The following is an 11,689-nucleotide window of genomic DNA, read 5'->3' as shown; positions in this document are numbered from 1 at the left end:
TATTAAAAGAACACTGTGTATATACAGTATGTCAGCATTTCTTAGTAAATTCTCTTGAATCCATTTTTAATACCAAATGAAGTACAGGTTAGGACTTCTACTCTAACAAACAATCTCAAATGGGATCCATACCATCAACACAGAGCCTGACACAGGGCTAGTGTCATAGACTCTAAGTCTAAGTTCTCTTTTGGCCAGCAAAAGAGAGGACACAGGATTAAGGCGAGAGATGGCTAATGTCCGGGAAAAGACAAGAGCCCCAAATAAGGGTCCTTGCCCCATATTTATTCAGATCAGAAGGCTTACAAATGTGATGGGTGTGTACAAAGAAACAAAGAAACTGTGAACATTAACTTAGCGACATGAGAGAAGGGGGGGGTTGAAGATATATGGTGTTTGGGGTTTGGGTCAATATAACACAAAATCCTGGTGCCAGGCAGATGGGCAGATGGTTGTTAATGGCAGCTGTGCCTGTTTATCTCGGCTAACCTGGGGGATAAGGCAGATGGGAATAACCTCAGGGTTAATAGGGCACCTTTTCTTTTATTAACCATCTCTACTCTGGGCTACTTTGCCTGTAGTGCAGCAGTCCATAGTCTAATTCACCAATTTACCTAACCTGGTCCTATTCTCCTGTGAAAAAAGCTTTTCTGCTATATGGCTAAATTGGGGGTGTGTCCACCCTGAACATCTAATCTTGTTTATTTCATATACTTATGTATTGAGCACCTTTGCACCATTTCTATTTTAGGCCTTTTCCTCTCCCTCTCTATTTTGGGGGCTCTGCACCCCCTATTTTGGGGTACCTTTGCACCTCCCTAATCCTGGCACCTTTGCACCTCCCTATTCTCGGGGTGTCTTTCCACCCCCTATTCTTGGGGTGCCAATCTGATTTACCCAAACTCGGGTGTGAGCATTTTATGGCTTTGTATTTCTTTATGCCTTGTTAACCCATTGGTGTAAGCCTGGAGGATTCCTAAGCTTATCCCCCACAGGCTACAAGCCACAAACCATGAGATCATGATCTGAGCTGATATCCAGAGTCATATACCCAACTGACTGAGCCACCCAGGCACCCCAAGGTGGTCCAGTTTTATTTCTGTGCATGTCACTGTCCAGTTTTCCCAGTACCATTGGTTGAAGAGACTGTCTTTTTTCCATTGAATAGTCTTTCCTGCTTTGTCAAAGATTTCTTGACCATATAGTTGTGGATCCATTTCTGAGTTTTTTATTCTGTTCCATTGATCTACTTGTCTGTTTTTGTGCTAGCACCATACTGTCTTTTTGATTACAGCTTGGTAACACAGCTTGAACTTTGCTTTTCTGTTTCTACAGTATTTGGCTATTTGGATTTTTTTTTTCTGGTTCCATACAAATTTAGAATGTTTTTTCTAGCTCTGAGAAAAATTTTGGTGTTATTTTGATAGGAATTGCTTTGAATGTGTAGACTGCTTTGCATAATATACACATTTGAACAATATTTGTTCTTCCAATCCATGAGCATGAAATGTTTTTCCATTTCTTTGTGTCCTCTTCAGTTTCTTTCATAAGTGTTCTCTATTTTTCAGAGTACCATTCTTTTCCCTCTTCAGGTAAGTTTATTCCTAGGTATCTTATGGTTTTTGGTGCAATTGTAAATGGAATCGATTCCTTGATTTCTCTTTCTGCTACTTCATTATTGGTGTATAGCAATGCAAACAATTTCTGTGTTTTGATTTTATATCTCGCAATTTTGCTGAATTCATGTATGTGTTCTAGCAACTTTTTGGTGGAGTCTTTTAGGTTTTCTACATAGAGTATCATGTAGAAAGAGTGAAAGTTGCACTTCTTCCTTGCCAATTTGGATGCCTTTTATTTATTTTTGTTGTCCTATTGCTGAGACTAGGACTTCCAGTACTATTTTGAACAACAGTGGTGAGAGTGGACATCCCTGTTGTGTTCCCTGACTTTTGGGGGAAAGCTGTCAGATTTTCCCCTTTGATGATATTAGCTGTGGGTCTTTCATATATGGCCTCTATGATGTTGAAGTATGTTCCTTTTATCCCTACTATCTTGAAGATTTTTATCAAGATGCTGTATTTTGTGAAATGCTTTTTCTGCATCTATCGAGAGGATCATATGGTTCTTATCCTTCCTACAATCCTTCCTTTTTAATGATAGTAACCACAACATTAATTACTAATTTTGTTTCTTCATCTATATTTTATATATTTTATATTTTTGGATAACAATTTTCAACTGAGTACATTTGAAGACAGTGTAGGAGTTTTTAAAAATTATCTATTTATTTATTTATTTATTTATGAGAGAGAGAGAGAGAGAGAGCGCGCACAAGCAGGGGAGGGACAGAGAGAGGGAAACACAGAATCTGAAAGCAGGATCCGCACTCTGAACTATCAGCATAGATTCAGATGCAGGGCTCAAACTCACAAACTGTGAGATCATAACCTGAGCCAATATCAGACACTTAACCAACTAAGCCACACAGGCACCCCAACGACTGTGTAGGTTTTAACTCAAATAGGAATCAGCCATATGTCAATTGCCAATAAAATTTTATGTGTATTTGGGGTGTAAATATTACCCATAAATTGTTGGTACATGACTTTCTTTTTTCTTCTTCCCTTGGTTAGTTGTCAATGGTTGTTTTGCCCTGACTTTTTATCCTGGGTAAGTTGTCATATAGTATTCATGTCATCATCTATTTGTGGATGAATTTATGTTCTCTTTGTGAAGCAAACAGCTTTTTTCAAATTGAAGGTAATTTTTTTTCACTGGGCTGGGAACCTTACATTATGCAAGTTAATCTTTCTAAAGTCATATGAACTGGGTATTGTATGTTCATTTTTCCAGGAGGATTTGGTTGCTCAATGAACCTTCCTGGGAATAGAGATCATTTCTCTTCTTTTGCATTATAAGTAATCTTAAAAAAATAGTATTGGATATGAGGGCACAAGTACAGAGAGCAGAGTAGGAGACACAAAACAAGCATGGAATAAAGGCTCTGAGGGAAACCCGATGGGTCAATTATTTGCATTTATGTATTTGGTCAATTTTAATGTGTGAACTACCAATGGATATCCCAGAACTGGAAGATGGGTGCCTATGTATTCCCTTGGAAGCACAGTTTGAATCAAAGATGAAACTGACTCCCCAAATTGTAAGTCCTTTGCTCTCTTTTATCTAAGTCTGAGTGTCAGGAAAGTATGAATGCCAGCTTGAGCCACCCAGGAGATAAAGAAGTCAGCAACTGTGTTTCTGAGCTGTTCCAAGAAGGGAGGGTCAGGGACTGGCAGTGGAGCTGTGGAGGGCAATTTTGTGGTGTAAAAGATCATTTTTGACAGAATCTGAAAGACAATTCTCTGTTAGGCTCTTCAAGCCCCTGTAGGCAGAAAGACTATTCCTGATGCAAATTCTGGGGCAGCTGAGTTGTGTACTCACAATATTAGGCCCAATGTATGAAACCGGTGACTGGGTGTGTGAGAAATTCCACTGGAGAGATGGGACTGATGGGTCCCTTATGTGTTTTATTACACAAGGTGATCCTGGGTAACCAGTCTTTGCTCCCCATCTGCTCTGTGGTCCTGTGCATTGTGGGAAGTACCAGATCCAAATCCTTGAGGGATCCATCTGTATTCTCTTTGCACACATGTGAGAAGTTTTGGCAAGAGGAAAGACAGGAATGGGAGAGAGCATCAAAAAGTCTGTGTGTTATAACAACATTGTTCAGAGGGAGGACTGGTCTAGCCATAGACTCTGACCCCCGCTTACCTAAACTGTGAACTCTGGTGTGTGGGCTTGGTTGAGATGGGATTCAAGGCTGGTGCTCTGGAGACCTGGACTAGTGAAGGGAGAAGCACATGACTGTAGATTTTGGTCCTGGAGGAGCTATCGGTTCCATGCACCCTCTGTGCACATGTGCAGCACTTGGTGGGGAAACTTTATCTAAGCAGGTGCCCTGGGGATCCATTACCAAGAGTGAAATCTGGGCAAGGAAGGGCAGAGTCGCCATTGGTGTCTTATGCACATGTGCAAAGTGGGCAGAGGGAGGCTGGCAAAGGTGACATACTGAGTCTTCTGCCCAATTATGTTGCAAGTGGGCAAGGTGTTCAAGCCATGTGAGAAAAGTGGTCAAAATGAAAGGTGGTACTGTGTGGTGTTAAACGATTAACTGGGTTACATTCAAATTTTCAAGACTTAATTTGACCATCTATTTTATCTATTCAAATAGTTAAGCATGTTCCACCTGTAAGAAATTGTGGTAAGGTTTTTCTAGAGAGGATTTGGAAACAAAGCAAGGACCTTGTTTGAGTAGATATACCTTAAGTGTTTGCCTTATTTTTGGAAGGCCTAGTTGACTATGTTTGTTCATAAGTTCATTTTTTTCCATTCAAGTGCAATGACTGTGATTAAGTTGTGGTTTCCTTACAAGGCTATCAAGACATTAGAGTCTCCTCAGGCTGTGGTTTTCCTGTTTAATTTATTTAACAGTAGAAACATATTTAGTTGGATACTACCTGATTTATGTGTCGTTGTTGTTGTTGTTTGTTTTGTTTTTTTTTTTGTTGTTTTTTGTTTTGTTTTGTTTTGATTGAGAGAGAGGGAGAGAGTGCAAACAGGGGGAGAGAGGCAGAGAGACAGAGAGAGAATCTTAAGCAGACTCCATGCTCAGGAGCCCAACCTGAGGCTGAATCCCACAACCTTACAATCACAAACTGAGCTGAAATCAAGATTTGGTTTCTCAACAGACTGAACCACATAGACACCCTGTATTTTGTTTTATTTATTTATTTTTAAATTCGATTTGCCTGTGTAATTTAGCAATGGTCATTATGGGGGCACCGGGGTGGTTCAGTTGGTTGAGAGTCTGACTTTGACTAAGGTTATGATCTCACCGTTTGTGGGTTCAAGCCCTGAATCGTGCTCTGTGCTGACAGCTCAGATCCTGAAGCTTGCTTCAGATTCTGTCTCTCTCACTCTTTCAAAAGTAAATAAACATTTTTAAAAAAAAATTTTAATGATCATTATGATGCAACAATCTCATGCCCCAGAACCACCCTGTTAAGTCATGTGTGTAGAAATCAAAGATCCACATTTCATGATGTGTGTGATAACAGGAGACAGATACATTCAACTATGTAATTATATAAACAACAGAGTGTTTCTACAAGGAGGTTTTTTTAATTACTGTGGGATATGAGGTGTTTTTGTGTTGCAGTAGATCTGTTTCTACCTGTGTGAAACAGATCTACTGCAACACAAAAACACCTCATATCACCTTCATGTAGCATGGTTAAGGAAAGATATTTGACTAAGTTTGATGTGACAATATTTATGTAAATATTGAACCAAATTCTCTGTGTTATACAATTGCAAATGCAATTTTACATATATTGTGAAATTGCGTAATAGGGAGGATCCATCTCAACCTGACAAACTGTTATGTTTGAAGATTGATCTATTTTTGATTGTGGGTAACTAATGGAGATTTTTACTTGATTTAAATATTTTTTACATTTTCATTTTACAATTAATTATATGCCTATGTGTAGTTGTTTTCTATCACTACCATAACCAATTGCATGTATTTAGGAATGATAAAACATAATTCTGTTGTTAATAAGTCTGAATTTTAATGAACTTGGCTGGGCTTTCTGTTGAGAGTACTATGTTAAAATTAAGGTTTCATGAGGCATTGGATCTTCTTGGGAACCTCTACAAAAGCAGTCACTTCCAGGACCATTCAGGTTGTTAGCAGAATCCATTTTCTTCTTATGGTTTCCATACGATCTCCTCCATGGTCACACCTTGTGAGGGGTATCTCTGAAGAAGAAAAAAATGTTGAGACTCACTGTTTACTCAAAATTTTACCTGTAATCCTTTACTGTCTATTCAATTGAAAGGATTACTGGGTGTCTTATACAAGTAAGGTTATTGCCTCATGGGCTGAAATTAGAAACTGTTGACAATTGTGAATCAAATGCAAATCAGAGAATTAGTGTGTAGAATGATTTGTGACCTAGAAATGGACCCCTGCAAATTTTCATTACCTCCAGCACCACCTTTCTTGTCTGCCTCACATTTTGACCTCATTCTCTCTACCCCAAAGGGAGAAACAGAGAGAGAGAGAGACAGAGACAGAGAGAGAGGGAGGGAGGAAGGGAGGGAGGGAGAGAGGGAGGGAGAGGAAGAATTCCAAACAGGCTCTGTACTATCAATGCAGAGCCCCACCTCATGAACCATGAGATCATAACCTGAAGTCAAAATAAGTGTCCCTTAACTGACTGAGCCACCCAGGAGCCCCGTTTTTGTTTTTGTTTTTTAAATTTTTATTTTGATGTTTTATTTTTGAGAGACTGAGCATGAGTGGGAGAGGGGCAGAGAGAGAGGGAGACACAGAATCCGAAGCAGGCTCCAGGCTGAGCTGTCAGCACAGAGCTGGGCTTAGGGCTTGAACTCACAAGCTGTGAGATCATGACCTGAGCCAAAGTCAGATTCTCCACCAACAGAGCCACCCAGGCACACACACCCCCCCTTTTAAAAATATATTTATTTATTTTGAGAGAGGTGAGAGAGGGGCAGGGAGGGACAGAAAGAACCCCAAGAAGGCTCCACACTGTCAGTACAGAGCCTGGCGTGGGGCTCAATCTCATATACCATGAGATCATGACATAAGTCAAAATTGAGTCCATCACTCATCGGATGAGCCTCCAGGTGCCTCAGTACCTATCATGTCCTTTTTTTTTATGTTTATTTATTTTTGAGACAGAGAGAGACAGAGCATGAGTGGGGGAGGGGCAGAGAGAGAGGCAGACACAGAATCAGAAGCAGGCTCCAGGCTCTGAGCTGTCAGCACAGAGCCCAACGTGGGGCTCGAACTCACAAACCGTGAGATCATGACCTGACCTGAAGTCGGTCTATCAACTGACTGAGCTACCCAGGCGCCCCCCTATCATGTTCTTTATCCAACATGAAAATGTTGAACTTGCTTCATGCTAATAATTATACGTATTATGTCTAATTTGACAGAACTTCCTTACCATGTGCTTCTTTTCAAAGTTGTTTTTTATATTATCACACAAAGCAAAACAGAAAGTTAAATCCTAGTATCAATTTGGAATCTTACATGTGTGTGTATATGTGTGTGTTTGATTAATACTTGAATTTATACAGTCTTTGACATTTGTCCTAAATACTAGGTATTCTTTTAAAATTTCAAAAATATTTGTTTATTTGTTTGTATGTTTGTTTGTTTGCGTGTGTGTGTGTGTTTATTTATTTTTGAGCTGTCAGCACAGACCCAGACATGGGGCTTGAATTCACAAACCGTGAGATCAGATTGAAGTCAGATACTTAACCAACTGAGCCACCCAGGCGTTCTTTTTAAACAGACTTATCTGGATATGATTTACAAGCTGCATAATTCATCCATTTACTTTGTACAATTGATAGATTTTTAACCAATTCAGATTTACATACAAGCAAACCATTGTCAATTTTAGAACATTTCATCACCTGGAAAAGAAACCTCAATATTCTTTAGCTATCCCCACCTTCATCCTTTACTCTCATGCCTAAGCAACCACCAATCTGCTTCTTTAAGGTTTTTCCAGCTTTATTGAAATATTCTTGTCATACAACATTATCGTAGCTTAAGGTGTACATCTTAATGATTTGAGAAATGTATACGTTGCAAAAACATTTACCACAGTAAGTTTACTTAACATCCACCACCTCACATTTATCAAGTTTTTATGTGATAAGAATTTTGAAGAGCTACTCTGTTTAGATTCTTTCAAATAGGCAAAACAATATTGTTCATTTTAGCCACCATATACTGTATATATGCACCATATAATCTTCTCTGACAACGGACACAAGTTATTTCCATGTCTTGATTATTATGAATAATGTGGCATATTGCTTAGTTTTCTAGTTTTGTACTTATAACTGACTTCTAGTTTCCTGCCATGGCAGTTGGAAAAGATGCTTTGATAGTATTTCAATCTTAAACTTATTAAGATTTATTTGTGGACCAACATATAATCTATACTGCAGAATGTTCCACATGCACATGAGAAGAATGTGTTTTTTGCTGTTGGATGCAATGTTGTAAGTCTGTCTGCCTAATGGAATTGAAGTCTGATGTTTCCTTATTGATATTCTGTCTGGATAACGTATCCATTATTGAAGATGTGGTATTGAAGTCCCTAGCTATTGTATTGCTCTTTCTTTTTCTGTTCTTGTCTCTTAATATTTCCTATATATATTTAGGTGCTGTGGGGTGCATAATTATACAAGTTATATCCTTAGGTTGAATTGACTCCTTTCTTTTTCTTTTTCTTTTCTTTTTTTAGTAAAAGCAGGTTATATTTATTTCAAAATCGATAAAAGATTACTATATATCTATCAAAGAATTTTTTTTTTAGGTAACTGACGCACATGCATCCAAATGTTGATAAAATCAATGCACAATAAGATTGTATAACAAAAGGAAAAAGCAATAAGCAGAACTAAATGTCTTATCAATACAAATACAACACAGATATACAACACAGCTTTAGTGGAACACAAACAAATCTTACATACATGTAATAGCTACCTTACTCCAACATTAAAGGAGTGAATGTTTTCTATGTAGTAAATACACATATAATGTACAAAACCTTTAGTCACATGTAATGTAGTCTAAAAAGTGTGAACCAAGTAGAATATAAGGTTATCTTATGGGAAGATGCAAATTTGAGAAAGAACTCAACTTGCAACAAACCCACTATCACAAGTATTGCAAAGGCGACCCATAAAAAGCCTATCATTTGTAATTGTATACAAAGAAAAACTACACAGAAATATCAGAAATATTACTGAGAGATATTATTGTAACTTGTCTGAAAGGACAAATAACTTATCGAGGGCTGAAAAGAGCAGATAAAAATATAAAGTAAGTAACATGTTGTGAAAAAATATGATGTGTATAATAGCAAGATGTTAGAAAACTGAATACTGTGGAAAACATTAGCCTCTACAAGTTGGTTTTGATTAATTATTGACTGCTTTTCCAGTAAATCACCCAAGATTTTCTTTGAAACTGTATTTTCCCACACACTTCAAAATCTGGAAGCAATAGGACCTCCTCAAGTTGTCATTTAGTGTTCTTTTTTTCCCCCAACCCTATAAACATAGAAATACGTTTTTGAATATCAAATAACAATTTAGAGGAGTCATTAGACACAGATGTTTGGAAACATTACACAAGCTACAATTCAGGTACCTGGACAAACACCACCAACATTTATGGAAAAAGGTGTTTGTTTTCCATGTGGTAAGTACTACATGAATTATAGAACCACACCATTCCTGTTCTTCAAAATCAAAATGGGGGGAAACTTTCTTGCTATTCTGCCAAACACCATATTAACTGAAAACTGCACAAACTGACCCCTTCATTTTATATTGATCTTCACTGTGCCTTATTACAGCCCTTGGCTTCAAGTCTATTTTGTCTGAAGTAAGCATAGCTACCCCGCTTTCTTTTGGTTTCCGTTTGCATGAAATATCATTTTCCAGACCTGCACTTTCAGGCTGAGTGTGTTCTGAAAGTGAAAGTGAGTCTCTTGATGTCAGCATATAATTGGATCTCATATTTCTTTCCATTCAGCCTATCTATATCTTCTGATTTGGGGGATTTAGTCCCTTTATATTTAAAGTAAGTATTGATACAAGTATGGTATAACTGTTGTCATTCTCTACATTGTTTTCCAGCTGTTTTAGATTTACTTGTCCTTTTCTGTTTGCTCTTTTAATCTTTGTGATTTGATGATTTTCTAGAATGGTAAACTTTGATTCTTTTCTCTTTATCTTTTGTATATCTATTACGAGTTTTCATTTTCTGGGTACCATGAGGATTCAGGAAGACATGACAGTCTATTATAAGTTATGAACATCTTAATTTTGCCTACTAAAACTCTTTCAGACCTGAAGTAATTCTTCAAAAATCCTATGTAATTTTAGGAAGATTTAGCTATTCTCTTTCTGATGTCTGTGAAGATTTCTTCCTTTCAACCACTTCGATTGATATTGACTACTTGTAACTATTGCTAGGATGAAGATGCATCACTTTTTTGTGTGGATTGACACCTCTTTCCCTTAAAGACCGGCCAGTAAAACATTTTATTTGTAATATTCACAAATGTTTTTAGTTTTAATAAATGGAGAAGAATGATGTTTTGAACACCTATTTCATGGTCATTTACATCAGGGTTAGATGTTAATGCACAAAAAGCATCTCCATTTAGATTTTCTTCACATATTGTCTTTCATCTTCCATGGAAAACTAGATATGCATGAGTCCCACCTAAGGGAGAATGGCACTTATATCTTTGATGCAGCAACAATCAGCCACATGCTTTCACACACCCACTGGGAATAAAAACATTCTGAAGTGATTTGAGAGTAGAAATGCATTAATATTTGCTAGTCATAATCTTAAATAGGTTTAATGTAAAACAAAGCACATAATGAAATTGATTATACCTATGCAAAAACCCAGCTCTTCTATCTTTTGAAGCATAATAGTATACACATTATCTAAACGTTTAACTTTGTATTATTCCTTATAATAAGTACTTTGATGTAATGTCTGAATAGGCTTTTCTGCTGTGAATTCTGTGACGTTTATTGACATTTCGTGTTCAATTAAATATATTTCTAAATGCTTCTTTCAAGTTATTTTCCATTCTGTACTCTATGACATTGTCAAAGTGTGTATTGATAAAGAAGGTCTTTGCTCATTCATTAGGTTTGTTTGATTCATGCATTTTTGGGTATTGAATAAGGATTAAATTCCAGTTTAAAGGTTGTTCATTCTTTTTACATTTTAGAGTTTTCCTCCTTTATGAGAACTATGATGTTGAATAAGTTATGAGTTCCAGCTAAAGTTTTGCCATATCCATTACATTTGTAATGTTTCTCCTAAGTGTGAACAATGAGATGCTGAGTAAGGATTGTGCCTTCTGAAAAGTTTTACCACATTCTTTGCACTTATAAGGTTTCTCTTAAGTATAAATTTGATGGTGAATGAGGCTTGAATACTGATTACAGGGCTTGCCAAATTCTTTATGTTTATAAAATCATCTCCAGTAAACATTCTCTGACAAGGAATCAAGGATTAGCATTGCTTAAGGTCTAGCCACATTCTTTACACGTGTATCATTACTCTTCAGTAATGATGTGGAGTAGGGTTGAGCAGTCCTTAAAAGTTTCTCACATATACTCCAGTATGAATTCTGTGATATTAAATAAAGGATGAACAGTGATTAAAGCCTTTCCCACACTCATTATATTGATAAGGTTCTCTCAAGTATGAATTATGTGATGTTGAATAAGGTGTGAATGCTGGTTAAGGCCTTGCCACTTTCCTTACATTGGTAATGTCTCTCTCCAGTATGGATCCTGTGATGTTCAGTAAGGCTTGAGTTCTACCTAAAGGCTTTGCCACATTCTTTACATTGATAAGGTTTCTCTCCATTATGAATTCTGTGATGTTCAGTAAAGCATGAGTGCTGGCTAAAGGCCTTGCCACATTCTCTAAAATGTTTCTGTCAGTATGGATTCTCTGATGTGTAGTAATGTATGAGCATTGGTTAAAGGCCTTCCCACATTCCTTACATTGGTAAGGTTTCTCTCCTGT

The sequence above is a fragment of the Prionailurus bengalensis genome, chromosome E2, assembly GCF_016509475.1.
Source record: "Prionailurus bengalensis isolate Pbe53 chromosome E2, Fcat_Pben_1.1_paternal_pri, whole genome shotgun sequence".
NCBI lineage: Eukaryota > Metazoa > Chordata > Mammalia > Carnivora > Felidae > Prionailurus > Prionailurus bengalensis.
Note: the sequence above shows the minus strand (reverse complement) of the source record.